This window comes from Pseudonaja textilis, chromosome 2, assembly GCF_049901715.1.
Source record: "Pseudonaja textilis isolate UNSWEBS1 chromosome 2, rPseTex1.2, whole genome shotgun sequence".
Taxonomy (NCBI): domain Eukaryota; kingdom Metazoa; phylum Chordata; class Lepidosauria; order Squamata; family Elapidae; genus Pseudonaja; species Pseudonaja textilis.
The window spans coordinates 95849417-95875482 of record NC_141991.1 but is presented as its reverse complement, the minus strand read 5'-3'; the positions used below and the strand labels follow the sequence as shown (position 1 = coordinate 95875482).

Below are 26066 nucleotides of genomic sequence, written 5' to 3'. Positions count from 1 at the left end.
GTTAAAGAGAGAAAAATGCAGTGGTGTGTGGGAGGAATGGCCATTCTTTATGCTATCAACCAGAGGTGGTATTCAGCAGGTTCTGATCAGTTCTGGAGAACCAGTAGAGGAAATTTTGAGTAGTTCAGAGAACTGGCAAATACCACCTCTGACTGGAGATTTTACAGTATCCTTCCCCTGCCGTGCCCACCAAGCCATGCCCACAGAACCGGTGGTAAAATTTTTTGAATCCCACCACTGCTATTGACATACTGTAATTTAATACAAGGATTTGAGTTTTTTTCTCTCCAAAAGCCTCATTCAACATTGCCTGTTATATAGCTGTGCAAAGAATCCTGCACAAATATTTGTATTCATCTAGTTACTTTTCTGTGCTGCAGAATTGTGATTTTAGAGTTTCTTTTTGCCAAATCTTTTCCCTATTATTTTTCAGAGACCAAACATGAGCTTCAAAGTTAGAAATGGACAGCAGGGGGCAGTTTGGTTTTATTTTTGGGAATGTAGCTAGGCATTCGCCAGTTTTTTAAATTCTCACTCTGGTCTAAAATAGGGCACTTTAGTTTCTATACTAATAAAATATCAAAATTTTAAAGCTAAAGATTTGTTTAAAGTCAGATGAGAAAAACATAAATTTGATATGAATTAATATCTCTCTCTCTCTCTCTCTCTCTCTCTCACACACACACACACACACACACACTGTGTAATTCTGTCAAACATTGCAACACTTTGGTATAATTCATGATGTATAATTTAGTGACAAAATCTGACTTTTTAATTACATATATTTTTAGGCTGAACGTTTCTCAGTTGTGCCACATAGGGCCACCCACTCTCTGGCATTTTTCTTTTTGGTCTATTGAAAAAAGATGTGTTTCTCATTGTTATGTATCTTTTTATTTACTATATAATCTAATGTCTCCATGTGGTCTGGTTTCTAATAGTCCATACAATTAACAGAGTAGATATACGTGTCATTGTTACAGTCAAGAACCTACTAGAAGAGCATGTTATTTCCTTCTTTAACAAAATCAGAAAAAAACCTCTGATTTCGAAGTGAGCCAGAATCAAAATAGTGAAAAGCATAGAGTATTTGGCTAGAGAGTTATACCTTACAAAATAGATATATATTCTGCCTGTATTTTTCCTTTTAAATTTCAGGGTGAGGGTCAGGCATACAAAATAATTTATTTTGATCAGTTTAATAATATTTTTCTTCTTTCAAATTATACATTACAATTCAACATCTATTTTATGGGGCCAAACTTCAAACTTTGGGGACAATACATTTAGGCTTCACAATGTGGATTATTGTGAATTATTAATATTACTTATTCTTTAGATGCATATCATTTCTTTCCTCCAGGAATTCAAGGACCTATATATATCTCTAGAACTGTAGAGAAAGTGCTTTGCCATCTCCAGAAATGTATATGAAGCATTAAAGGAGAATTAAAAGACCTGTATCTTTTTTTCAGACCCCTCCACAGCTGTTCTGTTGGCTGCTTCTGAGTGCCCGAGTGTTGCTGGAAAATACAAAATGTCTGCTTTTGCAGATAGAAAGCAGCTTTGGAGTAGGTGACACAACAGTGGGATGAATCTAGAGAAAAGATGCTGTACACATCCATAGACAACGTTCGTTGTTACATGTTCCCTTTGGATATAAGACACCTCTTTCAGTTCTATATAGGGCTCCCTTCTCCAGTTTTTTTCCAATTATATGAACCTGTCAATTGAGGAAATCATATGTGTTGATATGAACAGAAGAAGGTGTTGAAAAGGAAGCAGTGGGCAATTCTGCAGACATGGCTTCTATATAGGCTGAATGCTTTTGAAGACTGAAGAGTGTTTTTTTTTTTCAAGAGATTTGAGAGGGACTTTTGCTGGAAGAATTTAGTTTATTGGTTAATGCCTAATTGAGGTTTCTCTCTCTTTTTCTTATCTTTTCTATTTGCCACTTCCTATCTTCCCCACATCTTTACACATTTTTTTCCTTTTCTGTTCTAGTGTTCTACTGTTTCCTTTGGACTATTTTTGCCCTCTTTCCCCCCTCTTATTTGCTCATGAAGAGAAAGATGTGTGTGTGTGTGTGTGTGTGTGTGTGTGTGTGTGTGTGTATGTATGTAGAGTATACGTGCATTTGTATAATTCTGGTGTGAAAGTCATTTGTAGAAGACAGAGAATGGTTGACCTATGCAGATGGAAATGAGTTATTGCTGTATATGGAATAGCCATGTACAACACCAGGTAGTAGGTGGAGACCACTTTCATCCTACACGGAAACTTGTCAGATGTATATCCCTTCCTATAACATTACTGAGTATCAGAGCCTGGATAGCCCCTACAGCTAAAGCTCCATATTTTGTCACCTAAAGCATAATGATCCACAGATTAAATTTCTAAGAGAAAGTTTGAACAAATGAAGAAATATTTGGTTACATATGTAGGGGAAGGCCCAACACAGGATGAAACTAATCATGCACTGCCTCCTTGTGTTCCACCTAAGTAAAAACATCACACAGGACAAATACTGTACTACATAAAAAAGAAAGAAATTTCCCTCCTTCTAAGGGCAGGGTAGATGTTATGTGAAACATTATGTACAGAGACATGACATATAACGTTTCTCTCTCTCTCTCACACACACAAGGAAGAGGTGTAAGGTGTGTGTGCATGTGCGTCTGTGTGCATGTATCATATGTGTATGTATATATTTCTCTATCTATCATTTACCCATCCACCCATCCATCCATCCATCCATCCATCCATCCATCCATCCATCCATCATCTCCCTCTCCCCCCCTCTTTTTCTCTCCATCTTCATCTCTATCTCTTCTCTATCATCTCTATCTCTATCATGTCTCTGTCTCTGTCTCCTTGCCCCTTTTTCCTGTGTGGGCTTTAGTTTGTAACAATCTCTCTCTCTCTCCCCCTCTCCCCTCCCCTCCCTCCCTCCCCCCTCTCTTTCACACACTACACCTCCCCTATATATCAGTTTGTTACATGCATACATTTAGTGGTTGCAGGGGACTGTCTCTGATAATATGAGCTTCTCAGTGAAGGCTAAGGAGGCAATTATTGCTATCATCTAAGTGAAAATAATGTGTTTTATGTACATACGCCACAAATACCTCAATGCATCTTTTGTATGATGATGTCATGAGGTACTAGTGTGACTTGTTGCAGATGAGATTTCTTTAGTGTATGCATGCACAGTTTTTTCCCTGTTAAAAGGCATTTGAAATGCCACAGATTATCTGCTACTCAGGGTGGGGATCTTTTATTGCTCCATTATTATTTACTCAATTATCTCTGCCTTCCTAACTGGACTTTGACTTTGCATTTTGAAAGAAGAGAAGACATCTTGAAAAAGAAAGAAGAGAGCTGAGAGAAGGAGACTGAGACTTTGTGATTACTTAATCTATAAAGAAAGTATAAATAAAGCTAAAATTTAATATATACTTCACTTAAAAACATTTATAACTATGCACTTGTGAAATAGATATATATAAAGAAGGGAATAATTTAAAAAAACTACAGCTAAAGAAAATAAGGGTTTAATATTGTAGTCTAATTATTAATTAAGTGATTATTTGATCCTATATTGCCTAATTAATCAAGGAATTCTCTCTTTTCTTTATTCATTTTTCTACTTATGAATTGTTGATTGCAAGAATAACTTTGTGAAGACAGAATTTACACTATAGAATAGAAAGTTATTTGTTAAAGTATACTAGAAAATATTTATTTGTGACTCTCTTTTAAATTAGACAAGGATTAAGGGAGCTACTTATTAGTTACTGTCTGTTAGAATGAACTTGAAGATAGGCTATAGACGCTAAAACTGAAAACTAATTGTAAAATTATATCAGCTAGTATTTACTGTTGATTGTTCTAAATCTTTATTGCCTCCTTCAAGCTACACATTGGAGAAAGATTGAAGTTAAAAAATAGAATCTAGAAATACAGCAGAAACAAAGAAAGTTCTTAAGCACATTGTTGAATGGTAGATTGGAAAGACCTCTTGAGTATCCTGAAAATGTCAACAACATCAACAACAACAAAAACTGCAAAGAAGAACACAACAAGTACACCTTTGCCTGTGGGACAAAGAACTTGATACAATGTTGGGAGCAGAAAAAACATCACCTACCCCAACACTACAAGCAGTACAGTCAACCCTTGCAATGATGCAAGAAATGATGGTGAGAACTCAAGAATTCATAGCCAGAAACCACGAAGAATTGAAAAGTGAGATGAAAAATGACATTGCGGGAGTGAAAGTAGATATTCAGAAACTGAATGATAAATTTGGAACAATTCAAGAGACAGTAGCAATGAATGAACAGAAACTGGTGAATATGGAACAGAGAATGGAAAATGTAGAAAAAAACCTTGAAGATACTGAACAAAACTGGAAAGTCCTTTACTGTGAACTCCAAGAGGCAGTGGTCCGTCTAGAACTCATCTGCCATCATCAGGCTTCTGTATTGTGTTTGTCTGAAGCCTAATGATGGCAGATGAGATTCTGCCGAAACGTTGCTACAACTTTAAAAGCACAACTATAATGATGTGGGAAAATACCCGAACAAAGCTTAATACCATACATGTAAGTACCCGCGAAAACTTAAGAAAAAAAATATATATGTAGATATATATATTTCTTGAATAAAAAAATATTTTAAAAAATCCATAATCACATACTGTTTTATGAAGGCTGCAGCTCTGTCAACAAAATACAATAAAGTTAAAAAAAAATTGAAGGCTGATACATTTCAGTGATTTTGAGGAAACGGTGCTCAGCTGCTTGGACACTTTATTTTCTTTCCAATTCTACATGTATTAATTTGGAGTAATAATCATTATAGGAAACCTATAACTAAACTCACTGTGGGCTCTTTGGGACATCAAAGATAATATACTGGTACTTTTACAAAATGGCTGTCTGAGAGGCTTCTCAGTGATTGCTGTAGTGGGCAGAATCATCCACAGAATTCCTATTTACAAGAAATCAAACTGGTGAAGTTGTCTCACCCAAATTAGAAACCTAATTTCTGCCATGCCAGATTTATTTATTTTTTCTGACCAGGTGGATGTGCTGCAACCACTCATTAATTTTATTTTTTTGAGATTTTCTATGGATCCTTCTGAACCCCAGAGGCATTTTTCTCAATTAAGATCATGCTGGAGGTTCATGCTTTTCTTTTCCAAAAGCAACATTAAAAATAATTAAAATCAGATGAGTAGGGAGTCTTGCAAGCATCTAGGGAGATGTTAGCAGCCACCATCCTTCCTACATTTGTGTTAACAACTGAAAATAATTTAAGAGCTGGAGCTATACCAAATAGGATTCTCTTCCTCCTCCTCCTTTGAATGCAATAGGAAAGGTGATAAGCAAAAATGAAAAGCTGTGCTTGCACCAGCAGTTTAAAATGCTTTAAACATACATGGATCTGATAAAGTTTTTGACAGTATTAGTAAGTTTTTAAAAAAAATTAAGAATGAATATAGCTCATACTATTCAGTAGCTGTGATACATTTCTGCTATGGAACAATGGAGGTACAGAGGAAGGACCCTCAAAGCCTGAGGTAGTAATTTTTTTAGCTATCTAGGAGAAGTTATTTTCAGTAGTCCAGACAATTCTTTTTCTGACTTTCCTTCATGTAGGTTTTTTGGGGGGTCTTTTTTCTTTATCCTGCTAGGAAAGCAATGGAAAGAATTTCACAATGATAATATTCATTTAATATGATTCTACAATACAGTGGATGAGATGAGTCACCATCCAGTGGGACTATTGATGGAATTCTACAACAATAGAAAGTCAATTGCAATTCCACTTCTATTGAATGAATGATTGTTTTCCTCCACCAGGACATTCAAAGGTTCCTTGTATTGGAAGTAAGGATAATTTGCTCTGCATTTTTGCTTAAGTGTAGTTGGTTTGTGCAGGTTGAATTAATTTTTCCCTCTGTCAGCTGGGTTTTAGAGGATGGAAGGGTACACATATTATGAAGCAAAAATCTTTAAAAAGAAATATTCACATTTTTGTCCCATAAAGCCTTTGGCAGTACTCCCCATTGGAATATGGCCATTTTGCTCTATACTGGAAGTAACACTTGGTCTAACTCTCTCCATTTCTAATTTGCTGGAACAGAAGGAATAGGATTATACTAATGCCTCTAATTGGGAAAGAAAAACCAAGATATACTTTTCAGTTCATCAGAATGGCAAAAGGCTCATTAAAATCATGGCAGAAGATCTCCATCCTTCTCCCTCATAATTTTACTCCCAGGAAGGCCTTCCTCTCTAATCAGTCAAATCATGTTATCCTTGATTGTGGGGTGAGACATCTGGCTAGCAATGTAGGAGATGCACACACCCCTCAAACTACACTGTAATAGTTTGCTAAAAGGCAGATATCATACAGAAAGAAACAAGAAGTTATTTTGCTTCATGGGATCCTTCTGTGAGCTGAGTGCATTTAGCTGGAGATTCTAGGAGCTGATGTCAACCTATATGGAGCAGAGGTGGCATTCAGCAGGTTCTGACCAGTTCTAGAGAACTGATAGTGGAAATTTTGAGTAGTTGGAGAACTGGCAAATACCATCCCTGACTGGAGATTTTACAGTATCCTTCCCCTGTCACGCCCACCAAGCCATGCCCACAGAACCAGTAGTAAAATTTTTTGAATCCCATCACTGATTTGGAGGATGCTATGTTGAAAAGTAATAACTAGTTGCCATTGCTGAAGACGAAAAAAGAGTCTTGCTGGATCAAGCTGAAGGCCATCATTCTGTGTCACACGTTGAAAGCAGCAGTTGACAAGAATAGTAGAAAAGGACTTGCTAGCCAACAGGTCTGTTACAATAACAACGTACCTCAGAATGAAGAGCTTTCAGGCCATTATGATATAAGGGCAGGAGAAAGAAATATAGAAGTTGAACTTGGAAACTGCTATATATCAAGCTTCAGAATTTCAGTTAGCTGTTTTTCTCTGCTCATAGGGACTTTTCTAATATCTGCCATGAAAATATATTATCAGAGTTACTCTCTTGAATCTATGGCTGTGAGTTCAAGCATCATACAGTGGACAATGTAGGTTTAAGTGTGTTGAAGTCTGAGTTCATGCTCAAATAAACATCTGCAAAAAGGAGCCAGCTAAAATAATTGCTGATTAATGCAGTAAAAGGCTTTTAATTAATTAATGTGGCCTATGGCTTCCAGACTATGGAATGCCTCCCTGAGGAGTATTTTGGCTTCTATTCTCTCTGCCTATAGAGTGATGAAAATCTGTCTCAGTCTTTAGCCATGGCTTTAGAATATAGAACATAGAATAACTTAGTTGGAAGTGACCTTGGTGGTCTTTTAGTCCAATCCCTTGCTCAAGCAGGAGACCCTATTCCATTTTAAATAAATGGTGGTCCAGTCTCTTTTTGAAAGCTTCCAATGATGTTTTAAATATCTGAATAAATACCAATAAATATTAAATATCAGAGGATTTAAATATCTACATTTTCCCCTTTGGGTTTTAATTGCTCTGTGTTCATTTTTTTGTGGGGTTTGCCCAATATGGATAGGAAGTGGGGGTAGAAATTGAGATAATAGCTATCACCAATAGCAACAATAATACTTAAATCTGGAAAAGTACTGACACTTAAAGAGGGTTTGATAACATTTGAGAGTAGGGGTGGAAATCTAGAAAGACATGCCATAAGAATCACTTATGAAAGAATCTTCATGAAATGTACATACAGTAAAGGTAACAAGAATAATAGTACAAGGTTTACAATAGGAGAGAACAATGCGGAGTTTTTTTTGTTTTTTTAATAATATTTTTAAATTGTTTATTCTTTACACCTCTCTTCAAGTGAGCAATGTGATTCCAGGTTATAACATACATACATACTTAAAATTACATTTTCAGATTTCTTATCTAGTTTCACATAAAATCATCACTTATTCCATTTTTCTTTCAATGAATTTTCACTTCATATTATTTCATTCATCTTTTCCAAAAACAAATTTTTCATCCTAAAACATATTATCCAATATTTATCCCCTTTATTATCAATTCCATCTTACCACCTAATTTTGTTATATATGTTCTCTCCATTTTACTTTCTCAAAGCCAATGTATAGCAAATAAAAAACAAAAAGAAAAGAAAACCAATATCAATATTATTCTTAATTACTACCTTCCAATTAGCAACAATTCCCTATTTACTATTATATATGCATATGTTCCCCCCAATCTACATTAAATCTTACATTTATTCCAAAAACATTTATACAACCATTTCATATTTATATATTTGTTTCCATTTAGTTTTAAGTATAGAATTATATTTAATTTTCATTCAACCTTGTTAATTGTAATACAATAATCTCATTTTAAATACTTTGATTAGCAATATGATCATTTATAATTTCAAACTCCAAACTCCCTAATCTTTATTTCTAAGATACCAAAATACATTTCCACGTTGAACCCCCCCTCTTTTCTATCTTTAGCCATCATATTTTAATCTCTCAGCCCCGCAATTTCTTCTAATCCTAGCCTGTTTTCCTTTTTCTATCCTTTTTTGGTCCTTTCTCTTAGATCCTCTTTTTTTCCCTGTTATTGTTTTTGTTTTCATCTTCTATTTGCTTATTTTCCCCCTCCCTCTCCTGATTTTCCTTTTTTAGTTTCTTCTTCTGTAGCTTCCTCTTCTTCTGTTTGATCTTGGAAATATTTTCCCCTTTGTCATATCTTTCATTAAAGTCTTAATTTTAATTCGTTTCGTGTCTTTTTGCAATGTTCATTGTTCTCTTTGCTCTTTTAAGCTGGTTTCCTTTTTCTTTAACTCCTCTTCTTTGGATTTTCTTTGTTCTTCTGTAAACTGCATCACCATTTCTAATTTTTCAGCCAGAATATTCCACAGTTCCAAGCTTTGTTTTATTATTTCCCTCACGCTTTGCAATTCCAACCTGAATTTTTTGCATAATTCATTCATTTTGCTTGTTTCCTCTTTATCTTCTTTAATGTTTATATCCAGTTAAATTGTTCTGTAGCTTATTAAAACCAGCATCTTTTACTTTAATCTTTACCAACAGTGTCCATTTATCTTACTTTCCATTGTTAGTCCTTCAATGTCTTTATCACAGTCCCAGTCCACCAATCAATCCCAAGATAGTATTTTTACTTATCCCTTTACTGTAATCTTTTTTTGTGTTTCCAGGGTTATTATTGTGTTATAATCTTTTATTTCATTCCAAATGCACACCTTTACTAAACCAGTAATTCCCATAAAATCAGAGAAAAAAGAATTCCTTTTACCATTAGGTGGTGCTTTTACATCAGTTTTCACTTTCCACCTTTTAAATTTCCACTTTTTTAATGCTTGTATTAACTCAGCTAATTTTCAATCATTAGCTATTATGTCTTTTAAATATAGTCAATTCCAGCATTCTAATCAATGCCTAATTAATGCCAATTTCTGTATAATTATCCAAATTAAATTTCTTATTCTGTTATTGTTAAAGATTCTTCTCTAAGTGATATCACTTCCGTTTAGGTCTTTTTACAGTCCAATTTCTTTACAAATTTCCTCTTTCTTTCAAATCACAACTTCCACAATCTTTAATGAGGGCTCTTTCCTTCTGTTTCCGGGTTACTTTTAAAAAATCCATTTTGGCCTGGTCACACACCACTCACTACTTCACCACTCCAGCACAAACTTAATTCCTGGATAGCTTCTCGTCTTTGAGGCAGCCATTAAAGACTGCCACTACAGCCTGTCTTTGGGGGAAGTGTTCCTAGACAGGGAGGGGAGATGCAGCTCTCCTCACCCCAGCAGGTGTTTCCCCCTTTTTCACCACTCCTCCAGGGTGGATCCGGTCCCATTTGGGACCTTCCAACAGGTAGAGCATGGATCAAAGCCACACATGATTGCAGACTCCGATCCGTCTTCAATGGAAGTGCCACTGGAAGTCAGAACAATGCAGAGTTAAGGAACAATGTCTTCTGATTTATAACCTGACTTATCCATGCTTTCAGCTGTACTGAAATGAAACATATTCTCATACAAACCTTTTCCAAAAAGGGAGGGAGGAAGCAAGGAAGGAAGGAGGGAAAGAAGGAAGGAAGGAAGGAAGGAAGGAAGGAAGGAAGGAAGGAAGGAAAAGCAAGTAAGCAGATTTAATTAGAGATGTGCACAGACTATATAACATTCAGGTTGGAGGTCTGTTTTGAAATGCCTTACTTCATCTTAGACTAAATTGATAACAATCTAATGTGATTCAGTAGCTGAAAGCTGGAACAAGATTCTTAAAAGAAATATTTTCATTTGAATATGGATAAATTAAAAAAAATTACATTTCGGCAATGAAGTGGAATGAGTTTCTAGAGCACATTAGATTGGGGATGTAGTTTTCAGTGTAAGGGAGTGCTGTGGTTCAGATCTAATTTTGGTCAGTCACTGAGACCAGAGGTTTAGTCTTCATGAATAAACAATGAACAATGAAGATATACATTCAGTTTCACAGCAACTAAGATTTTTGGCCCAAGCAGGTACAAAAATAGCCATGGGAATGCTGATTTACCTCCAGATTATCATGTACTCAGGAGCCAAGGATTTGGCAGCACAAGAAAACAATAGCCAATGACTTAATGGCCAGCCAGCAATACCCTAATCAATAACAACAGCTACACACAATCTGGCACTACATAAGTAGCCCAAAGCACACATTCTAGCGAGAGAGAAGTTCCCTGAGAATGGGCTCCAGTACGAGTCTGAAAGCTCAGAAGACTAAACATCTAGTCCCAGTGACCAACCCAGATTGAATCCTACAACACTATCCTTGGATATTTGCCTTTATTTGTCAGAAATTAGACTTAGATTGGGGAGACTCGGGTTGAAGCTCCCCCTACTCTTGAACACTCACGGGTGATTTTGGAACAAGCATCCTTTTTCAGCTCAACTTCAGAAACCTTTTGTGCAGTTGTGGGTGCCACCTTTAACTCTTGGAAATAAGATGGGACATAAAGCTAATGAATACATATTCTAACTATGCTTCTTTATATGCTGAGGATTTTTTTTAAAAAATAAAGTGTTTATTAACTGATTTGCCACATAATTCATAGAACATTCTGTTCTGCAGAAAACAATTATGTTGATGTTCAGCCATAAATAATGGGAGGTGTATGGAGAGTTTTGCCCTAGAACTCTGTGGTAAGACTAACCTTGAGGGTAGAGAAATGATAGGTTAAGAGATTTACTGTGAAAACAGACAATGGAAAAATAAGACTAATTATAGTAAGGAAGTCACAGAAAGGAAAGGGAGATAATGGTTTGTCTATTAGGGTCAGGGAATGGAAAAGAGGAGGAACTGAATAGCAGAACAGTCATAAAGTTAAAAAATAAAATATACCACTCCACTTCAGAAAACTTGAATAAAGAAAAGATCAGAGTAGGAAGCAACCAATTCCTAATTAAAGCAAGCAGTGAACCAACTTGGCTAATAGTCTTTATTTCCACACTCCACTCATAAGGGATGGCAAGAAATTGAAAGAGACATATGGAGCAAATGATTTTTTGTTCAACCCTCACTCCTCTGTGATTGGCTGCTCCTGTTAGTTTGACAGCTCTAAACATTGGGTGAATCACTGCAGTTCCATTTTTCCCTTCATAACCTAGCACTGACCAGAGAAATAACTCTCCTTTTTTTTTTCTTAAAGGAGCATTATCTCTATTTTTGGCCATGCCCCAAAACTCTGATTCTATGTCTTGGGAATGGAGCTTTAGGAAGATCAGGACTGAGGCCATTTTGGAAGCTAATGTACAGGCAATTGAGTCTCAAGTTCAATATTATACTAGAACATTAAAAGGGCCCACTTTCCATATGTACATGGATCTTTTCAACACATTTGCATGGAATTCCATTCCTGGTTTTACGTTCTAGAAAAGTAGACAGCAACACTTGACTCACAATCTTTCAGATACTCCCTACAGAAAATGTGCACCAGAGAGATATCATGCTCCATTCCTTAGGCAGGCAGGACATTCCTGACAATGAACTGTCAGAATAGTGATATTTCAGTGAAAGACACAGCTTGTAGGAAACAACATGCTGGCTCCCGATGAAAGGATCACCCCAATAATAGTTCAATGCAACTCTTAAATGATACCAACCCATGAATAAACAACCTTTCAGATGTGAATTATTTTCATAAATATCTGATAAAGTTTTATGTATCCCATAACTCCCCTGTAAATAGAAGCAGGGCATGTAAATGTGCATATGATTGATGTCTTTCTTGTGTCATATTCTAACAGAATTCATGACTTATAGTTCCAATTTTTTTGAGGGGGGGGGGGGAAAGAGATGAAATTCAACATGTCAGAGGTAGCTAGATTTATGGCGCAGGCCTAAAGAAATAAACTATCCCTCTTTTCTGAATACTTTGCCTTCTCATGATTTAGCATGGTACTTTTTAATGTATTGGACTAGAGCTGTCATAATCAATGGCCACTGGATAGCTGGTTAGAGTGACAGAGAAATGAGGTCCAAAATCACTGGAAAAGTATCAGATTCCTATATCTATTTTACTGAGTTTTGTAGTTATCTAGATAAAAAGCTATTGTTTAGCTGATTCTGTAACCAGACATACTCTGTGTGTAACCCCTACCAAGGTTTGAATATAACCTCCTGAAGCCCTCTAACAATTATCACCAAGCTGTAATGTTTAATGTGACCCAAAGAAAAAGGATTAAAAGCATGACTGGGGAATAATCATATAAACTATGTTTAATTAATCTAATTTCATCTAATATTAATTATATATACAAGGAATGAAGTCATCCCCCCCTCGGCTTCATCTGCTTTTTGGAATGCAGACTCTAAGCAATCATCCCTTGCAATTATCACCAGACCAAATCTTTTGATATCTCTTGGTTGTTGTTGCTGGGTTCCACATACATGCAAGAATATGAGCAAAACTGCTTTGCTATTGTTATAAAGAAGTAGCCATCAATAGTGAAAATATTACTGGCTGTGTATGACTATCGGAAATTAGAGGAGGTGGCACTGGAAATATTGCAAGTTTTTTCCGTATGAAAATGATCTTTAGTAACCATATTTTAGTAAATCCTTTTGATAAAGTTGTTGCTGCTCTTGTTATTATTACTATTTAGAAAAAGTAATGGCTGCCTGTCTTCTATGTGATAATCTAGGCAACTCACAGCAACATTCCATAAAATAAGAATAAATATAACTCATAAAACTCTGTAACGAATCACCTACCCATTAGAGTGCTAGAACCTCCCTCCAAATTTACATTTACAGGTTCCCCATTTTCCAAGTTGATGCAGGATAGGCAGGCAGATAGGCAGACGATACGGCCCTAACTTTTCACCTTTCTTTCTCTCATCCTTGCAACAACATTTCTGTTTTCTTTACCACCACTTCAACTCTTGTAACAGATTACATGTATGGTACTTAGTACTTGTAGTGGGTGTTGATCAAATAAAAGGGGTGAGGAAGTGAAACTAATAAATGTTGGCAATTTTAGGTCAGCCATCCTTCTCTGCTTGTTGAATACGTTACCCAGTCATTGAGGTTGTTGGTCTATAGCAACACTGAGCTATCACTTGAAGAAGACAATAATTCTTATTTGCATATGAGATCAACTAACAAGAAATGAGTCAGTCCTGATTTTAGAATTTATCAGAGAAAGGTGGTCAGATCCTGCAGCAAGAAAGGCAGAAAGGGCAAAATTTCCTTTTGGTATCATTAAAGTTCATTGCAAGATTTCTCTGGCTTTGACACCTTTCTTTGATCATCTTCAAGAGGCTTGATACACACACATACACACATGCACATGCACATGCACATTCACATACACATACATACATATATACATACATACATACAAACATATAGGGCAGGTACCATTTGACGATATTTGGTATTTTTAAAAACTAGAAGAGACCCAGAGAAAAATTACAAAGACAGTCAAGATATTGGAAATTAAACTGAGGAAATGAGAGAAATGAAAATGTTTAGCTTTGAATAAAGATGACTGTCATTTCATGATGTGTTACATGAAGAAAGCTATCTCTATTGTTCCAGAGTGCAGGACATAAAAACTTGCTATAGTAATGCAGATTCAGATATGTTATTATCTGTGTTATTGAATCTTTGGGACCTTTGTTGAAGTCTCAAGAAGATGGTGAGAAATGATTTAGATGCCTTGGGAGATATACAAGATTGTACCTTCTTGTGACTTTAACACAGATCTCAGAGACATGCATGTGACATACCATTCAGGCTCACTGAATAATAAAATTAATAACTTCACTTAATAAATCAATAACCACCTTTAAAAAATTAAAGAGCTAGCAGTTGTATTGTACATGGCAAAAATAACTCCTTCAGGATGTCTAAACCATAGCTCCTTAATTTAGTGACAGCTTATATAAGTACAGCTTAAAAATAACTAGCAGACACCCTGTGCAAAGGAAGCACTATGTTTGCAATTTCTTGTTAATCAACTCTCTACAAGTGTTGACAGATGCTAATGATCTGAGAAAGTGTTTCAGTATGAGATCTTTTCCTTCTGGCTTTTCTATCTCATTCCTTAAGGTGGACAAGATAACAAAACACGGAAAGAGACAGTTGCTCCTTTGATGGATTCCAAGCCACAGATGACTGGAATGGTTATAGCAAATACTCAATCAGAAAAATAAACATGAACACAAAATAAAACAAACCCTTTCAGACTTGCTCAACACAACCTTGGAAGTGTCATACAATCAAATTTTGCTGTAGGGATTTCAGCATGAGTGTCATTTGTTAACTCTTGTGGGTTTTGTGCCTTGACCTGTTTTAGGATTTTGGCATGTTGAATCAGAAAGCTCAGTTGCTGTAATTCCCTCATTCCCCAGTAAGAAGTACCAGTCAACACCACTAATCTGTGCCAAGTATTCCTAGTGGGTAAAGCACCAGCTAGAAACCAGGAGAATTTCAGTTCTAGTCCTGACTTAGTCATGAAGTCAGCTGGGTGACTTTGGGCCCGTCACTCTTTCTCAGCCCTAGGAAGAAGGCAAAGGAAAACAAATTCTGAAAAACCTTGCCAAGAAAACCATAGGGCATCACCCAAGCAGTTATCAGGAGTCAATCCTGATTTGGAGGCACCAATAAATTAATATGCCATACCTTATTTTAAATTAGCAGAGGTGGTTCTTTTGCCTAGTGTCTACAAGAACAAAGTGGCATTTTAGAAAAGACTTCTGTCACGCAGCAAGAGGAATCTGGTTCTATTTTAAATAGAGTTTTCAAGCTGGTTGAAAAATATCTGAAAATGAAACAATTAATTCCCCTGCAAATCACACCCATTTGATAACAGCAAACTCTTTTAAAATTGACAATGAGTAGAAAAGAAAATGGGTTTATTGATTCACTTATAACATTTCTGACTCACTTTTCATAATTAAAAGGATAAACCCAAAATGATGGGGCAACAAAAGTAATAAAACTGTTTAAAAGCACATAAATAATAAAATCACATTAGGTTATAAAAGCAGGCTATAAACAGAACCAACAGGCACAATAACAAAAGAAAAATAGTAAAAAAGATCACAAACATTTTAGGTGACATATCAATCTTTAGGTACTGTTCAGCAACTTATAGGACTAAGCAAAACAATAATCCTAATAAAGAAAATAATTATTCAGTTGGAATGCCTGTATTAAAAGTATCATTTTTTAGCTTACTGCTTTGTGATATCATCCAGACTAGATTTTGTTTGTTTATTTATATCAGGCCTTTATTATATTTACTAATAACTCAAGATGGTGAACATATCCAACATACCTTGCTCCTCCAATTTCCCCCACAACAACAACCTTATGTGGTGGTTGAGCTGGGAGAGAGTAACTGGCCCAAAATCATCCAGCTGGCTTTCATGGATAAGGTGGGGCTTGAACTCACTGTCTCTTGCTTTCTAGCTTGGCACCTTAACCACTAGATCAGACTGGCTCTCTTAATGGTTAAGCAATGAAAGAAACTTCTCTGGATAGTATGGTGCTGATTTGGTGATGTCTTTTAGAACTTCCTATAAAAGGTTGAGGTGATTGGGCAAGCTAAGCCAAAATTGCTGCTTCTGTTTACTTCACACACCCATAGGGGTTTTGAAATTGTATTTAATTTGTGGCTGTCATAGATGTGAACTTGGGAGTCATGAATAACTTCACATATATAGCTTTGCTATTTCCAGATTTAGCTTAAAGAGTTGGCACATACATTAGTTTGCACCTTTCAACAACAAAGAACTTTGTTGAGGGTTTTTTTTTTGGCATTCATTGTAATATTTGCATCTGAAAAGAAGAATTAGATACAGCATATTAAAATTGAAATCCTATTCTCATGCTTTCTTGGGAGCAGATCAGGTCATACTTCTGAGTGACACGTGATGGTAGAATTGCAATTGCTGCATCCAGAAATATACACTTTGAAAGTCATAAGGTGAATTACATATATTACAAACTAAGGAATGACATCCAAATCATGTTACAGTATTGTTTTATGAGTGATCCTACTTACGTTTGAGAAGTCTAATTGATCATTTACACTTATAGGTAGCTTTCAACTTATAACTATTATTGAGTGCAAAATTTCTGTTCCTAAGCTAAGTGAGTTTTGTCCCATTTTATGACCTTTCTTGCCACGTTGGTTAAGTGAATCATTGCAATTGTTAAGTTAGTAACATGGTTGTTAAGTGAATCTGGCTTCCCCATTGACTTTGCTTGTCAGAAGGTTGCAGAAGATGATCACAGATTCCCAGGACATCACAATCATAATAAAGATCTGCCAGTTACCAAGCATCTGAATTTTGATGACATGACCTTGGAGATGCTGCAATTGTTTAAGTGTGAAAAATGGTCATAAGTCACTTTTTTCAATGCCACTATAACTTTGAGCAGTCACTAAATGAATGGTTATAAGTTGAGGAGTAACTGTATTTAAATAATATGAAAAAAGTTTGATTCAGCTTAGTTGGAAGAAAATAAGGACAGTAAGTAGTCAACAATAAGGGACATCTCAAATTGGTCAGAAAAGCTTCCTCTAGATGATGAAATGGAACCCTAACATTAGAACAACTTTTCAGTTGGTATATATACGGTATCTAGTGTTGTCTTCCCCAATGGAAGATCTGGAGAGGTATCATTACAATTCCCATACTCCTCAGCTGACAAGGCTAAGGTTCCTCATTTCCAAGCACTGAACTGAAAAGATTGTGATTCAAAAGCATAAATAAAGTGTCACTTGTAAACTATCAAAGAAAAATCTGTGTATGTAGGAAAGGGAGGGAATGTTTGCCCTTGAAGTTCTCTTTTGCCGGATCTAGCCTGTTCCAAATTTAGATAGACGCACTACTCAACAACAAAGAGAAGAAATTGCATTGAACATGTGCATTTGTGGCGGAAATGAAAGGGCCTATTTAATTTAATGAAATTTTGTAGAAGACATTAAGGATAATTATACTAGCATCTACAGAGAAAACAAAAAAAATCTGACTTGCTTGATTAGAAACTTAATAGATAGGGTCCTTCATTAATGATCAAGGATCTTACAGTAACCCACATGCATTAATTCAAGACTGAATAGTATCTTAAGGTTAAGTAGCAATGTATTCATTAAACGTTTCTTCTGCAGATGTCTTTAATTACATGTATCCAAAAGTTCAGATTTTTTTCCCTTCTCCTTACTGACCAAATTTGAGAAAGAGCAGTTAAAGTTTTCTGTCAACAGCAGTATCAAATGCCTTTATGCAGAAATAAAACAGCCTTCACAAATAGAATATTCTAGTGACAAAAATTCCACTTTAGAAGGCAAATTTAAAATCCAGTTGTTAGAAATTATATTAAGCACCAGGAAGTCTAATCTTTGCTCACTGAGCAGGAGAAAGTTCTAGCCCTTGAAGCACTGCTGTTGGCGATTTGAGGGTGAAGATAAATACAAATTAGGCAGATGTTACAGTTAAGCATCCCTGCCAGTTTGGCATCAGCATTCAGCAATGTAGCTAATCCTGCTTAGCAAGCCTCGGCAACACAACAGATATATTGATGGAAAACCAGCAGGTAAATGGGACAATCCAGTGTTTTTTTAAACTAACATGAATGATCTTCTCCCTGCTGGGCTCATATGAATGACATCCTTCATATGAATGATGATCATATGAATGACCTTTTCCCTCCTGGGAAGAACTCATAGTTATGTGAACCGTACCACCAGTTTTTGACTCTCAGAGAGGCAGGTTTTTCTTCCGAGACCAAAAGAGCTGCCCTAGAAAAGCTTGGAAAGACAGGGAGCTCGAGGAAAAGGAGTTTCAGGGACAAAACAGCACTCTCTTGTTTCCTCAGGCAAAAAAATTCCTGAAATATGATGGTGAAATTCTAAGAAGGGAAGAAGCCGAGAATATTTTCTCAGAGGATGAAAAGTTATCTTCTCTCATTGAGAATATGTCTCCAGAAGATTCTGGTGCAGGGAGGAGAAAGTAGAGGTTGTGAGAGATTTTGGCACTAATGAAGTGAGGCAAAGTAGTCATGTGGTCTTGGAAGTAAATTTTAGATTAATTCAGTTCACATAGATCAGCAGAGCCAAACAGTTTCAATGAGTGGATGAGAGAATGGCATTGGAAAAGGGCCTTACAATTGTGAGACATTTTAAGGAACAATCAAACAGAAAAGGCCAGGCTCCTTTCAAACTAGGAGGCTACAGGTGTTAAGATCAGAAAGGTGTTAAAATTGTGTTAAAACTGAGTAGGAATGGGAAGAGCTGACAAAATGAGAAAAAAATTCAATTTCGAAAGAAGCATTGCTAGAAGCTGAGGGACATTCTAGTAAACAGTAAAGAAAAAAATAAATACAATATGCAATTGCCCAGAATTACTGAGCCATATAGGAAGAGTTATATAGGAATGCTACCAAAGAACCTTGACTTCTAGTATGGAACCTGATGAAATAGAACTATTATCTTGTGATACAAGCCTGTGAGGGAAGAATGGAAGAAGTCTTTCCATATTTTTCTGACTAGACAACCTAGTTACATACTGAAAGACCCAGAAATGATGGATTTTGGAGACCTTTTAAATTTTTTTTGGAGCTTGGGAGGAGTTTAGGAGTAATGGGTACCTTAAAGTGTGCATTTTTTTTTTCATTAGTGGCAGAAGAAAGGCAACCCAGAGAGGTATCTATGAATATTCTCAATCATCCTGGTCATTGTTAGACCAAAAGTGCTTTTTCAAAAGGCAACTGGGTTTGGTTTTCCTTGAAGATGTTTTGCTTCTCATCCAAGAAGCTTCTTCAATTCTGACTGAACTGAACCGAACTGACTTTTTAATGCTAGCAAAGAACCTTGACTTTTGGTATGGAACCTGTACCAAACTGAAAAAGCTTCTTGGATGAGAAGCAAAACATCTTCAAAAATAACAAAGTCCAGTTTCCTTTTGAAAAAGCACCCTTGAGAAAGTCACAGAGGTGATAGTAATATAAAGGTGCTGGTTCAGTATTTCTCATTTTCCATCTCAGATTTACTAGCCATGTGGGGAGAAAGATACCAACTTACAATATTTAATTATTAAGATATAAGGAGTTGGCCCTGAATGACTAAATCACATTGTCATTGGTGCAACATTGAAAAATACAATATTCAGGTTGCAAGATTGCATCAGGAATGAAAATGGTGATGGTGGGCAGCAACGAACTTGATGGAGACTCTTCTGTATTTTCTGACCCAGGATCCGAGGCATAGAATGTATACCTGTAATTTGCTCTTAGGTTTCATAGTTGTTTCTCTTTGTTATTAAAACAAATTACTAGGGATAAAATGCAAGTAAAATAAAAGGGGAGGAATTGAGTTCTGGTTAACTAGAGCACAAGACAATTATATTCTTCTGTAATTTTTTCAGCAGAATTTAAGGCCAAAGAATATGAGGAAAAGAAAGGAAAATTTCTTGGCAGGCAATCTAATTTTCTTTCCAGCTAGTAAGCTTTACCAGTTGAACATGATATAGCTAAGGGCAAACTAGACCTGAAGTTACTTGTGTGATTTGATTTTGTATCGCTTATTTTTGTTGAACAAATTTCCTTAGAGGGACCACTGTGCTTTGATGGCACTATATTGGAGGTAGGGGTAGGCTCTTAATTTTTTTGGACCAGCGGCAGTTTTGCCCTCCCTGCTGACTGATCTCAGTGGGAGAAAGGGTCCCACAATGAAATTTTATTTTTTCTCTTAAAAAGTGCCTGTTTCACATTAAAGTGTTTTTTTTTCTTGGAGAGGGTCTGGAAATAACAAAATAATTCATGAATATTTCTTTGTTTCTGAAGCAATGGAGTAAATGCTTCATGATTTGTCATATAATCTTACCATAATCAGTGGTAGCTGGTGCTCACTAAGGCTGCTGGAGCAAGAGGCATCTCAATCCAGCAAAACCAAGAGATTAAGCAGAAGGTAGAGCTGAAAAGACACAAATATTTGTCCATCCTCCTTTGTTGACACATTCCATGGATGCTTCATTAAAACGGATTACAATTACATAGCCCATAATTAAATAAAAGAATAGAACAACTAATAGTCATTCAAAAGAAATGTAGATTTGTGAAAAAGTGATCTATTTAAGAGGATAAGAATAACCTGATGAATTTGGCAAAGGCCCATTTTAGTTCAAGCAAGAATTTATGAAGAATATTCCAAAGCATAATATGGAGAAAGTCCCTCTACTGTTATAGTTCTGCTGCAACTGGCATTCGGAGGTTTTTACTTCAGACTGTTGCCATGTCATGTGATCAAACTGTTTGAGAAAGACAGTTATGCTTGGAATGGTCAGTAATAAATGGAAACGAGGCCACCAAAAAACACAGTGGCTAGACACCATCAAAGCCAACACCAGCCAGAGCATAAAACAACTGGAAAAAGCCATTCAAGATCAGAAAATAAGAAGAGAGCTAGTCCAATATCTGAACAGATAGCATTATCTTTACCTCAGACTCAGTGGAAAAGTGGGAAGTGAAGCTGAAGGTCTTTCAAATGAAAGTGGCAATATGAAAGTAAATATGTGGGAAAAAATTAGCAGCAGCACTTGTGATTCCTGGGGTCAAATTTTGCGTGGTGCTGCTTTTCTCCAACCCCTAATACAGGGTTTCTTTTGAGTGACAGAGAAAGCAAAACAGAAGCCTTTGGCCTGGTTACTTGGACAATTACTTGGACAAAAACATACCATCACACCAGTCACAAATGGCTAAGAGATAGCTTTGTGGAGTTAAATGTAGTTGTCATAAGGCGCTATTAGACAAACATAAGTCATTCAATGAATGGGCCAGGATAATAAAAGGATTATCTGTCTGTCATCTATCATAATCTATCATAATCTATCATCACCTATCATCATTACTATCATCATCATCATCATCTGGCTGCCAACCTAATAGAATGTGGGTAATGTATGATAAAACCATAAAAAGAAACAGTATTAAACCACCATGAAAAACATTGATGCTATTATTAAAAAAGGCTAGGAGAGAGCATTGGATATTACAAACAGTGGAGCCACCTCAGCAGATTCCCATACCCTTAAGACCCCCAGGATTTTTGACATAGTAAAGTTTGGAAGAATTTCTAGAAGTATGCCAGATTCTCACCTGGAATGGGGAAATGGTGTTGCATAGGGTGGGTGCCATGGAAGAAAAGACCTGCCTCTTGGGTCCCAACCATAGGTAACTGTTTAGTAGATGGGACCCACAACATAAGTCTTCTTCCATGATAGGATGAGCAGATGTAACCAGGAAGAAGCTGTTGCTCAAATAACCCAGCCCCATACCATGAAGGGCTGATATAAGCCTTATTAAAGCTGGAAAAGGTCTACTTATTGTAAAAAGAGATGGGAAAGGGCACAAGGGAAGGAAATAGATTCCAGGAAGGTTATTTTGTCCTTTCGCAGATGGAAGGATTTAAATATTTTATATTCTCAAAATCATCCCACAACAGAAGGAATGGAGCGCTGCTTTGTTTTTCAGATGATTAAGAATAAGGTAACATCAGTGTGATCATCTTGAGTCAAAGGTTTAATCTAGCTACTTCTGATAATTGCAATGTCACTTCTAAATGCCTGCTGAAAATCAGTTCACTGCTGAAATGCAAATCAAATGCTGGAGAGCTTCATTGCAAGGCATTAGGAAGTGCTTGTGAAGTGTGCTGAATTCCATTTAGTATAGAAATTAAAGTGAAACAGTAGGGTTCAAATTTACCCATGGGGAACTAATTTGTTTTCCAAATAATATTCCATTGCACAATCATGAAGGTCAGAATTAAGATTCATGCTCATGTTCCTTAGAATGTCCATGTTAGAATACAAATCTGAACAAAAAAATGTATCCAAAAATTAATTTGTAGATCAAGGCCAGACAATTTTTTTTCTGGGTAAGATCTCCCACAGTATGTACTGTAAATGCCAAAGATATCACTCAGACAAGATTTTCCTTATTTCTTACATCAGGTGCTTTCTTTTAAAATGTTAACTCTATCCAATGATTTACATAATAGCTTCATTATATTGTATGGTACTGTATGTTTTGAAGAAAAACAGCCAAAAATAGATTTGTTGATGGAGGCTGAATGGTAGCTAGAAGCGCATAAGTATTCATGGGGATCTTTATCACCATGTACGGCTTTCCTATATAAATATAGTATTTATCTGTTAACTGTTCAGTTTTACTAGGATCTTAAAGATGCTCAATTGTTTCATAGGACGTGGCTGAGGTTAATGGGATGGAAATTGTTGAAGTTATGATGGAGTTTTATGAGTGAGTCATTCCATGGATCCAGATGCTGAGAATATCATTATGATTCTCAAGTAAAGGAAAGACTTCAGAAAGCATGGCCATGAACAGTCATAGAACTTCACAATATGGTTGACCTGGAACAACTTTCTTCACAGATATCCTTAACTGCGTTTGTTCTGATTTACTTGACAGAAATGTTCAGCTGATGGAATGAAACCAAGCATTCGGGGGATGGAACTATACACCCAATAAGATCACCAGACAAATTAATAGACCCCAATCGACCGCTAGAGAAACTTTACTAAAAGATCACAACAGGAGAATCTGCTGGGTTATTACTAGAGCTCCATGTTGAAACTACTTGAATTCATTATTAATACTCTGCATATTGAATAATGACATTGCAGTTTCTCAGGTTTGGCTTCAAAGATCATACTTGCATACAGATAACCATTCAACCTGAACCATTTTTTCACAAACAACAAACAAAAACAGGACAACAATCCTAACATGGAAATCAGAACCTGCAACAAATCCAGGTGTCTATTTTGCACCCACATTTATACCAATTGGACCGTTATCCTGTCCCCAACCTTTACACATCCTTTCTCCAATGTGACATAGGCCTTCATCCACCAGCCACGCCCCTCTGGATTCTGCATAGGACAAATGGGACACATTTTGTGCAAAATAATTAATGTTTGATAACAGGACTTAAACCAAGTAATATTGGAGCATTTCAATCTCCCAAGACACTATTAAGGGATCTCAAGGTGACCATCTCAGGAAAAAAAAGAGACGTTAACAACATGACTGAACCACAGATCGGTGAACATGCAACATATCAAAAAGGTTTCAGGCTATTGTAAAAGGTCTCAATAAACACAAGTTTTTAACACACTACAATTGTTAACTGATAAGCCACTTGTATTGTAACTCACATGTAACCTGTACCTGCAAACCCAACTTCATCTCCCCCAGCTTCAGTGCAGTTTAAATTCTATATAAGATCAGTTTAGGACCCCGTGCTTCTAAAATGGTGAGCTGCATATTTAAAAAAATCATGTCTTTTAATAATATTTATTAGTTGGAAATGGTGTTCCTAGACTCCTTCTGATATTTGTAGATAGCTTCCTGTGTGTTCCCAAAGGGGCTTTATGCTTTCAATATTCACCCACAACAGAAGCAGATGTTCCCTGTTACATTCTGTTTGATGCCTGCTTGTTTCTGGTGATCTAATTTTCCGGTAAATAAGAGATTTTCCTCTTCATTTTCTTTATAACAACCACCACTATGATGGCAAGGAAGGGAATGTTTGGGAATATATGAACAAATATTTAAACCTTTTCTTTAAAAGTACAGCAACAATAGATTTATACGCATGTACACATGTGCATGTGTGTGTGTGAATGTGTGTGTGTGTGCGCGTGCATGCATGTGTGTGTGCACACAGAGATATATATATTTAGATCAAGACCAAACCCCCTTGCTGGAGAGTTGCAATGTCTCTTTTGACATTCTGGTGGCTAACAATTGAAAGCTACTCAGATAGCTTCCAAACATAAGAGATTAGAGAGAAAGCACCAGCAAGTCATTCTGGACTATTAACAAATCATCTCCTGAGCCATTAATAACACTACAGCCATAATCAAATATGTCACATATGATATGTACAAAAAAATCTAGCAGAATAGATAAAAGAAGGTTGAGAGAACTATATATTGTAATAGAAAAAAATATCTTTCTTATGATTTGTATTTTAATTGTCCAGAATAGATGTACTTACAGTGGTGATCAGATTCCGCTGTGGCCCTCTCATCTGCCTGCAGTGTTTCACATCCTAGAACAGCTTTTCCAATGAGTTGAGTATGCGGAAAGCAGCACAGTGTCTTACACTAACAGCCCAGAGTTGAAAAGCAAGGATAGCTGGACTTGCAAACCAGAAAAGTTGTAATAAAATTTTTAGTCCAGCAATAATTGGACTGGACAAACTAGAATTTCAAGACAACAGTCTAATCATTAGCCCCTCCTTGTCCTTTGGCATATTTGCATAATAAGTGAAGAAAAGTGGATCTTAAAAAGAAAGATTGACAAGCCATAGGTTACACAATGTAGTACAACTCCCAAGTTGTGTGGAGTTGATAAAGAATGTCTTGAAATACCTGAAGGTGATACTTGAATGGAAACAAATGAACTCCTGCAGAAGGCAGTGGAACAAAAGGCAGAGGTGGGGCTGAGTTATGGCTCAACACACATACGGCTGATAAATATTAATTTTTTTCTCATGTGATTGCTACACACATTTCCTTCAGCAACAGCTATGCCTTTCATGATCCTTCTTTAGATTATTTCAGTGTTTCTTTAATTAAAAAGAAGCATATCTATTATGTGTTTTGTGAATTTTCAACACTCTTTTAAAAAATCCCAAGCCTTCACTTTCAAGCGAATCAGCAGTGTGATGAGATTATGAGAATAAGAGGAAGCCAAAATGAACTGTGACAAGTGAGTTGTCTAGATGTGTTATTAATTTAGTCTTCAGTCCAAAATCCTCCATGATGCTTCTGAGAAACTAGAAGCTTGTGAAGGGTAAAACTTCCACACACAACTTACAGCGGTATGGAGCCGAAACTAGCAAGGTAGCAAAAATTTAAGAAATGGATGTTAAAGTGATGGAATAAGTAATGAGTAGCATTCTCTTTGTCTCAGATGGTCTACAACTGGAAAGGGTTTGTGTGTGCGAGGAAAGCAAAGCAGGGTAGGTTGGGAAGACTTAGTTACAAAAATCTGTGAGAACTGCTACACTAGTAATTGGACATGGCAGAATGTTAGGGTTACCAGATCTGGGTTACTTATACCCAGATGACTCTTAAATCATGGCCCACAAATATTAAAAAAAAATCTGCTGATTTCCTGGATTTTTGCACCCTACTTCTAGCAGCTTTACTGAATAGGCAAGGCATTGGAAATACTGTGTCAAAAGGATGCCAGTATTCACTTCATTTCATGCCAACGAGGTCATGAAAACAGTCCTTGGGCAAATACTTCTTAGAATACAGTTATGATGTAATTGCCTCAACTTATTCAGGGACCTCTTGTTTTTGAATATGTTGCTGGTTTACAGAACTCTACATTGTACATACCCAGAATAGTACTCAAAAGCTTCATTGGAGCCATCATAGGCAAATTTCTAGCTGCACATTTTCACATTCTCAAACTCATATAGGAATTATTATTTTTATTACTTAGA

The 26066-nt window shown here is 36.3% G+C and overlaps 1 protein-coding gene across 2 annotated transcripts in view; it reads right to left on the bottom strand.

Annotated features, from left to right (window-relative positions):
* The window catches only part of ATP10B (ATPase phospholipid transporting 10B (putative)), a 143177-nt gene extending 118514 nt beyond the window's left edge, over nucleotides 1-24663 (bottom strand). For both annotated transcript variants that reach the window (XM_026696155.2, XM_087924582.1), the window contains exon 1: nucleotides 24606-24663. The gene's annotated coding sequence lies outside the window, so the exon portion shown is untranslated. The remainder of the gene's footprint in view (nucleotides 1-24605) is intronic.
* Nucleotides 24664-26066: the final 1403 nt, after the last annotated feature.